Raw genomic sequence first — 10,000 nt, forward strand, 5'->3', positions numbered from 1 at the left:
CGACCTGTGTTTTATCTCTTCTTAGTGAACTCTAATTAGGAGTCATTTTGTCCTTATCGGCAGAGAGGGGTTTTACCCATTCAGTTGCCTTTAATTATGGGGTTCTTGCGCCTTCTTCCTATTTTTTTTTTTTTTTTAGTTTTCTGTAAGAGAAAACTGTTGTGACGGGTTTGTTTGTCCGTCCGCACTTTTTTCTGTCCGCACTTTTACCTGTTCGCACTTTACTCTGTCCGCACTTTACTCTGTCCGCACTTTACTCTGTTAGCACTTTTTTCTGCCCGAACTTTCTTCTGTTCGCACTTTTTTCTGTCCGCACTTTATTCTGTCCTCACTTTATTCTGTCCGCATTTTACTCTGTTAGCACTTTTTCTGTCCTCACTTTATTCTGTCCGCACTTTACTCTGTTAGCACTTTTTTCTGTCCGAACTTTCTTCTGTTCAAACTTTTTCCTGTCCGCACTTTATATATTCTGTCCGCACTTTTTTCTGTCCGCACTTTTTCTGTTCACAGTTTTCTGTCCACAGTTTTCTGTCCACACTTTTTTCATGTTCGCACTTTATTCTGACCGCACTTATTTCTGTCCAAACTTTTTCTGTCCGTTCTTTTTTGTCTGATCGTGCTGCTTTCAACGCTTTAGAATAGGCCACCACCTGGCTGTGGTTAAAGTTAACGCTTTAGAATAGGTCACCACCTGGCTGTGGTTAAAGTTTGGTGAGCCGCGGCCCATACAGCATTATACCGAGACCACCGAAAGATAAATCTATTTTCGGCAGCCTTGATTATACGCTGTACAGAAAACTCGATTGCGCCGAAGTTTACTTGTTTCTCGTGGAGCTGCTGCCTTTAGAAAGATAGCTGCAACTGTTACAGTTACTTATACTGTTGCTACTGTTTCTTAAGGGTCTTTGCAGCCTCCCTTCGGCCCCTAGCTGCTGCAACCCCTTTCGTTCCTTTTACCGTACCTCCGTTCATATTCTCTTTCTTCCATCTTACTTTCCTCAACCCTCTCCTAACAATTGATTCATAGTGCAACTGCTTTGAGGTTTTCCTCCTGTTACACCTTTCAAACCTTTTTACTGTCAATTTCCATTTCAGCGCTGAATGACCTCATAGGTCCCAGTGCTTGGCCTCTGGCCTAAATTCAGCAGTCAATTCAGTTCACTACTGTTGCTGTCCATTACTTTATTAGAACAATGAGTGGAATCAGGGCTCAGGGATAAGGGATTAGGGAACAGATATGTAATGAAAATGTTTGGACTTGGTCGAACTGTAAATACATTTTTAAAACTTAAAGATTATAATAAAATAATTTTCAAATGCTGTCTGAAGAGTACTACAGAGTCATGTAGTAGATTGAAAGGTCATATTCGTGGAATATAACTTTATCATTAAATGATTTCACCAGAACTGAAATTATATTGTGGATGAATCAAGACTTCGAAGTGACTGAATTGAATGTAGAATTTCGGCCAAAGGCCAAGCACTGGGACCTATGAGGTCATTCAGCGCTGAAACGGAATTTGACAGTAAAAGGTTTGAAAGGTATAACAGGAGGAAAAACTATGAATCAATTGTTAGGAGAGGGTTGAGGAAAGTAAGATGGAAGAAAGAGAATATGAACGGAGGTACAGTAAAAGGAACGAAAGGGGTTGCAGCTAGGGGCCTACAGAAGGGACGCTGCAAAGGACCTTAAGTTAATGCCTACAGTGCACCGCATGAGGTGCTCTGTCGGCACTAGTCACCTACGGGGTCGAAGTGACTTGAGGAGGGATCAGAATCGTACCCTGGGAAGTTTTGGAGCCGGAGATTTATGACAAACCTCTTTCAGTGCTGTAGAGAGTTTTTCTCTCTCTTCTCTCTCTCTCTCTCTCTCTCTCTCTCGACTTCAAGTGCACATTTTAATACTTTTACCACACACACATACACACACACACTCTCTCTCTCTCTCTCTCTCTCTCTCTCTCTCTCTCTCTCTCTCTCTCTCTCTCTCTCTCTCTCTCTCTCTCTCTCTCTCTCTCTCTCTCTCTACATTTTAGTGCACATTTTAATACTTTTACTCTCTCTCTCTCTCTCTCTCTCTCTCTCTCTCTCTCTCCACTTCAAGCGTACATTTTAATACTTTTACCACATGTTTTATTTATATTCGAGGATCAAGGCTACCGAATTGAGAGACTCGGCTTAAAAGAGTACCGGACTGACGTCACGCTTTTAATTTTCGCGTCCTCCATGTGAATGGCGAGCTGACATGTCGCATTTAGCTGATCTTTTAATATTACTTTTTTTTTATATTATTAGCATACTTTGACCTTTCAGCCTTTAAAGGGAATGTGTCGGTTTGGGGTGTGTAGGAAGAACGGGGGAAGATATTTGTTTTCGTAAATTTATACATTGTATTTTTTTTTTTGGTCTGTGTTATGGGATTCTTCATTGCCCATTATTGAATTTGAGGTCCCCCAGTTATGGGGCTAGTACCGTCAGTGCACCTCCTGTGGTGCACTGTAGGCATTACTTCGGTCCCTAGCTGCAACCCCTTTCATTTCTTTTACTCTACCTAAATTCATATTCTCTTTCTTCCATATGACTTTCCACCCTCTCCAACAATTGATTCATAGTGCAACTGCTTTGAGGTTTTCCTCCTGTTACACCTTTCAAACCTTTTACTGTCAATTTCAGTTTCGGCGCTGAATGACCCACTAGGTCCCACCGCATGGCCATTAGACTAAATTCTATACTCCTAATACTTAAACGCAAGATGTATTTGGTAATTAGGTAACGCTTTGTATACCTTCCATATTTTATAATATATATTTTGTATTTTATGGTATTTTATAAACCACTGTTAGTTTAGTTTGATTTCTTGAAGTACCTACGGGAAAAAGAAAGTTTTAGTTTGAGTTTTTGAAGTACGTGTGGAAAAAGAAAGTTTTGTTTGATTTCTTGAAGTACCTGTGGAAAAAGAAAGTTTTAGTTTGAATGCTTGAAGTACCTGTGTAAAAGGAAAGTTTTAGTTTGAGTTCTCGAAGTACCTGTGGAAAAAGAAAGTTTTAGTCTGACTGCTTGAAGTACCTGTGTAAAAGGAAAGTTTTAGTTTGAGTTCTCAAAATACCTGTTGAAAAAGAAAGTTTTAGTTTGACTGCTTGAAGTACCCATGGAAAAGAAAGTTTTAGTTTGACTTCTTGAAGTACCTGTGGAAAAAGAAAGTTTTAGTTTGATTTCTTGAAGTACCTATGGAAAAGAACGTTTTAGTTTGACTTCTTGAAGTACCTGTGGAAAAGGAAAGTTTTAGTTTGACTGCTTGAAGTACCTATGAAGAAAGAAAGTTTTAGTTTGACTTCTTGAAATACCTATGGAAAAAAGAAAGTTTTCAACTGATTTACAGGACCTATTCAAAGCATAAACGAATATCTGGTACGTCACAGAATTGTCATAGACAATTTTGATTCATTTTGATCAAACCGGAAAAGCTTTTGTAACCCTTTGGGAAAAATTTATAGTAGAATTTACCGAGAATCGCCAGAAGGCTCTCTCGCTGATATCCGGCATCAAATAGCATTTATGTAGAAATGCTCTATTCGGAAAATAAATTGCCGTGTAATTTACGAGAGGCTCAGCAGAGATTAACGGCTTATTTCAGTAATATGTAAAAAAAGCTTTTACAGCGAATTATGGAGCTTTTGTTCGAGATGATCGCGAGCCCCCATTTTATTGCTCGCCTTGCGCTTGTTAATTAGCATTTTGAAAATGATCTCTTAATCATCATTAGCGCGAAACTAAATATATTCGGTTCCGCTCTTTTGTGCGCGAACTCGTAATGAATGCGATTATGACGACTTAGTAAGATTTTCTGTAGTTTGGTCGTTTTTGCCTCATTAGGGAGATGTGATTATGATGTAGGCTACCTCTCGCATTCTGAGATTGGTGTCGGTTTTGAGTTTATCGCGAATGACATGTGTGTATATATACGTACATATGTATGTAGAATATTCAGTGTAAGAATATGCTGGCATGTGCACACACACGTATACATGTTTGTACACACACACACACACACACACACACATATATATATATATACATATATATATATATATATATATATATATATATATATATATATATATATATATATATATATATATATATGCATATATATATATATATATGTATACTGTATGTATATATAGTGTGTGCGTGTGTAAACAAGTTTAAATGCTCATCAATATGCACCTTCACTTGACCGCATCTTGGGAGCAACTGAGCGCTGCCAGGTCGTAGCTGAGAGCTTCGTACAGCATTATAAGCTATGCAGAAAACTGGATTGCGCCGAAGAAACTTCGACACATTTTTACTCGTTTCAGAGAATATTCAGTTTGAAAACAGAATCGCACGGTTTAAACTCGGCGTCTTAATCCAGCGGAATCTTGACCCCGCATATCGAAGTGGCCACTGGGAAAAGACGAACTGATAAGCGACACTTGAAATTGCGCCAACAGAATGAGTTGGTCTCTTCTTCATTGTCAAGGGATTCGTGAACACAAGACTCGAAGTTCGTCTGAAGAAATTGGTGTCAGAGAATTTCCTGTAACCTTGAGCTGCCTACAAGACTGCCACCATGCTCAAAGTAATTTATAGTTTTATATGCAGTTCGATATCTTCTTTAATAGAAACTGTTTTTGGTTTTCTGTAATGGAAAACTATTGTGACGGCTTTGTCTTGTCTGTCCGTCTGCACTTTTTCTGTCCGCCCTCAGATCTTAAAAACTACTGAGGCTGGAGGGCTGCAGATTGGCATGTTGATCATCCACCCTCCAGTCATCAAACATACTAAATTGCAGCCCTCTAGCCTCAGTAGTTTTTATATTATTTAAGGTTAAAGTTAGACATGATCGTGCGTCTGGCAGCGCTATAGGTGCCAACAAGACAGGCAACCAGCAGCGGATCGTGGGTGAAAATTTCATAAGCCGTGGGTGAGAGTTTAATACAGCATTTTAGCTGTACGGAAAACTCGACTGCGCCGAAGAAACTTCGGCGCATTTTCTTCTTGTTTCATAATGGAATGATATGAAAAAAGAATTAATGAATGAGCCGACACAGAGGCGGAAGGATTAGCCCGAAATTGTCAGCACTTCCGGAAAAGCGTGGGAAAGCACGAATTGTTTTATGTCACACCTTGTGGAGGAGGAGGAGGAGGAGGAGGAGGAGGAGGAGGAGGAGGAGGACCTCCTATTTGTATATTCAGGAAAACAAATAGGCACCTTAAGTGGATATTCCGGTTGTCATTATTCCTGATAAATTCCTTGCATTAAAGTATCGTGCCTTCAGCCCTCCGAATTGCAGTTCGTGTGTTAAGAGAGCACGATGGATATTTATGGATGTGCTTGCAGGCAGTATTTGTCAGGCTGGGCAAGCACTGTATTTTGTTCATTGCGTCGCTGTCTATTCGTTTTCGTTTTTTTCCTTTTGGGGGCGATTAGCGCGGATTAGCTGTAAATGAAAATTAGTATTTGAGAGAGAGAGAGAGAGAGAGAGAGAGAGAGAGAGAGAGAATGCCTTGAAATTTATTTTATTTTTCCAAAACACGTTTGGCTAGTTTTCCCAGGTTTGTTTACTGCTATAACTTTTAACTGATTGTTGTTACTGCCTACAAGATGTATTCATCTTAATGATCATATGGAAGTACAACATAGTATATATATATATATATATATATATATATATATATATATATATATATATATATATATATATATATATATATATATATATATATATATATATATATATATATGTATATATATATAGAAAGATAGATGGATAGATACTATGTATTCTACCAGTTGCTTTTGCCAAATGTGAATGTTTTTAATGGTTACAATATCCTTAACTTCCCGGCTTTCCCGTGCTATTTTGGATACGCTTCCAGTGATAAGCATACCTAAAAGGTCCAAGGTTATTAAGGAGTTGATATATATATATATATATATATATATATATATATATATATATATATATATATATATATATGTATATGTATATATATATGTATGTATGTATATGTATATATATGTATCTATATATATTGATAAATTTTATTAAATTAACTTTTACTTCATTTATGAACAAGTTTTTTTTCTACCCTTAGTCAATCGTATGGTGATGACAAAATGTCCTGTTCATACACGGCTGCCTGATACCCACTGATGGAAATATGTTGTGTTTAACTTGCAATCGTCTGACAAACAAGACATGAAAAGGTCCTTTGCGCATTCAACCTCAGGATTGTTTGCTAAGGTAATGCAAAATACCGCAAGCAGGAACGTTTGACTTGAATGACATCCACGTGTCTGGGCCGAAACATTTTGTTTTGACGGTTTTTGTAAAGCGTTTTATACTGCCCTCAAAATGTAAAACTGCAGATTCTGCAAAATTTTCGAAGTTGAGATTTGCCACCTATTGGGCTTGTGAAACACCAGTTACTGCAGTTTCAGAATGATTCTTCAGTGCTTTATTTAGGGGGTCCCATTTGCAGTATCTGCAAAATCAGAATGAAAACTGCAGTATCTTAAAAAACGAAATAAATTGGGCTCGTGAGTTTGCAGTTTCAGAATGATTCTTCAGTAAACATAAACACTCGTGATTGTTTTGAATCCATAAACATTCCTAATTGTTTTGAATCCATAAACTCTCCTGATTGTTATGAATCCTTAAACATTCCTGATTGTTTTGAATCCATAAACATTCCTGTTGTTTTGAATCCATAAACACTCTTGATTGTTTTGAATCCATAAACACTCCTGATTGTTGTGAATCCATAAACACTCCTGATTGTTTTGAATCCATAAACACTCATGATTGTTTTGAATCCATAAGAATTATTTTTGGATATGTGAGAAGGTCTTTTTGAGTGAAGAACATTTTTTATTGACACAGTTAAATGATTTCAGAGAGCTCCTAAAGAGTATATGCCCTTTAGGGGGTAGTGTCGTCAGTGCACCTCACGCGCGGTGCACTGTAGGCATTACTTAAGGTTCTTTTAGCGTCCCTTCGTCCCCTAGCTGCAACCCCTTTCATTCCTTTAACTGTACCTCCTTTCATGTCCTTCCTTCCATCTTACTTTCCACCCTCTCCTTAAAATTGTTTCATAGTGCAACTGAGAGGTTTTCCTCCTGTTACACCTTTCAAATCTTACTGTCAGTTTCCGTTTCAGCGCTGAATGACTTCTTAGGTCCCAGCGCTTGGCCTTTGGCCTAAATTCTATATTCCTCCCACCCCTCCAAAAGAGTATATGAACTTAACGTAATTTTATGACATGTTTAGATTGAGATTTCGACCATGAATTTGGCAAGGGAACTGAAAAACATAGAGAACCCACAACACAGTACTGAAGAACTACAAGAGTTGTTAATTAAACTGGTCTGTGTTATTTACCAAAGCTCAATAGAACGGACGATTTCCTCCACCGGTCAAACCTTCGGGGAAAATTACAGCCATAGAAAATAAAAGCTAATTCTTGTTATGTTCTGGTTGAGAAATAAATAAAAAAAAAGAGAAAGAGAGTTTGTTAAAAAAAAAAAAACCTAGAACCCTTCAAGATACCGAGAGATCCTTACGGTGCCAATTAACTTGACCCATTCCCCTGGTTTCCCCAGGACCTGCCCCCTGCCCCCTCCCCGTGCTATTAAGGGGTTGTTTACCATGCCCCCTGAAGTGGGAGACTAATTGGGAAGTGGGACATCCTAAATGACTGGAATGCTTTCACTTTTTTGCTGCCTAATGAAGGAGGGACACTTGGCGGGTGGGGCAAGTGCTTTTTTCGCTTCTGGCAATTGAGTGTGAATTTTGATTATATATATATATATATATATATATATATATATATATATATATATATATATATATATATATATATATATATATATATATATATATATATATATATATATATATATATAATTTCACCTTAATTCGTATCAAAGTTTAGCCTCAGAAAGTGTTTGATGCCATTCTGACCATCAGGTAATGTTTTGGGATGAGGTTGCTAGTCCCATGCCTTTTTCCAGTCGACTACTGGTTATACAGTACAGTCACTGCGCTGGGAAACAAAGTCACAAGATTCCTCCAGTTTTAGTTTTCTTAAAAGAAAACTAATAAAACTATTGTGCTTGCTTTGTCTGTCCGTCCGCAATTTATTCTGTCCGCCCTCAGATCTTAAAAACTACTGTGGCTAGAAGGCTGCAAATTGGTAAGGGTATCATCCACCCTCCAATCGTCAAACATACCAAATTGCAGCCCTCTAGCCTCAGTAGTTTTTATTTTATTTAAGGCTAAGGTTAGCCATGGATCGTGCGTCTGGCAGCGCTTTCCGGAGGCGTCGATGACGCACCTTCACTTGATCGAGAGTGTTTCATACAGCATTATACACTGTACAGAAAACTCGATTGCACCGAAGAAACTTCGGCGCATTTTTTACTCATGTTAATGCAACTGCGAGGTTTTCCTCCTGTTACACCATTCAAACCTTTTACTCTCAATTTCCTTTCCAGCGCTGAATAACCTCATAGGTCCCAGTGCTTGGCCTTTGTCCTAAATCTATATTCCATTCCATCCAATAAGCTCAAGCGTCCTGAAATAAATCTTGGAGTTGGTCTGACTCGCTCCACACACTCCTATAAATCGTTACGCACTGCTACGCGGAAATATGAATATCTGTTCGTGTTACGCAGCATTCGAGTGTAAAAATCCTCTCTCATGCAAAATTTAGTCACAGTTCAATAATGTAGTCGCACAGTGTGTGAGCTCCGCGCACTGCACATCAAAGGGATAAGCCATTTGAAATGAGTCTATTAATGATATCGATTTCTGGCATTCAGGTGCGCCCCAAATGTGCGGGATTATTAAAGTATACGAACAGCTCTCTCTCTCTCTCTCTCTCTCTCTCTCTCTCTCTCTCTCTCTCTCTCTCTCTCTCTCTCTCTCTCTCTCTCTCTCTCTTCTTGTAATGTGGTTCTGATTCAGTTTCGATCTACTAGGCTTTGTGAAGCACATTTCCTCCTTAGGGAAACACCTGTTACGTGCGAGAGAGAGAGAGAGAGAGAGAGAGAGAGAGAGAATTCCGCCATCCACAATCGGTAAGCATAACACCTGAAGTAATCTCTTGTAGTCGATACCCTCTTTCAATTCTCTCCTAATGCTCTCATACATTAGGTCTGAAGTTAATGATATATTGCAAAGGTATTAATGATATGTTGCAAAGATATTAACGTCACGACGTTTTGCCATATATCTTCATTAACCTACGTTATTGATCTTTTTACACTTTAACACCTGGAGGGCGTATACCACTTACAATGTAGCTGCCTGCTTGGCACTCTGTAGGTGGCACTCTGTAGAAGGCACTGAAGGGTGGCTGCTGCTTTCTTTCGGCTCCACCGGCATTACTTCCTGCAGTTTTCTTATCATCCGTTCCTTTTAGTCTGTTCGTGCTTAGCTGTCCAACTTCTTTAACTAAATCTTCTCCATTTATCACCTCATTTTCAAGGTCAGGGTCTTGGTTCGGTGGTCTCGTTATACTTAATATATGATACTGCCCTAAATTGGAAAACTACAGTATCTGCAAAATTTTCGAAATTGAGATGTGCCACCTATTGGGCTCGTGGGACACTAATACACAAGTTACTGCAGTTTCAGAATGATTCTTCTTCAATGTTTTCCACGAGTATTTAGGGGGTCCCATTTGCAGTATCTGCAAAATTTTCGAAATTGAGATGTGTCACCTATTGGGCTCGTGAAACACATACACATGTTACTGCGGTTTCAGAATGATTCTTCAGTGCTTTCCACGAGTATTTAGGGGGTCCCATTTGCGGTATCTGTAAAATCAGTAGTAAGGCAAGGGAGTATCTACGATTTTTCTCAGTTTTGTATTTTTGCAGATACTGAAGTCTTCCGTTTTTAAGGCAGAATAGCAGTGATGGTGACGATGAGGCTATCACATGTTCGCA

The 10,000-nt window shown here is 38.6% G+C and overlaps 1 protein-coding gene across 1 annotated transcript in view; it reads left to right on the forward strand.

Annotated features, from left to right (window-relative positions):
* Positions 1-10,000, forward strand: part of LOC136845112 (agrin-like) — a 694,081-nt gene that overhangs the window by 65,206 nt on the left and 618,875 nt on the right.

The sequence above is a fragment of the Macrobrachium rosenbergii genome, chromosome 13 (genome assembly GCF_040412425.1).
Source record: "Macrobrachium rosenbergii isolate ZJJX-2024 chromosome 13, ASM4041242v1, whole genome shotgun sequence".
NCBI classification, from domain to species: domain Eukaryota; kingdom Metazoa; phylum Arthropoda; class Malacostraca; order Decapoda; family Palaemonidae; genus Macrobrachium; species Macrobrachium rosenbergii.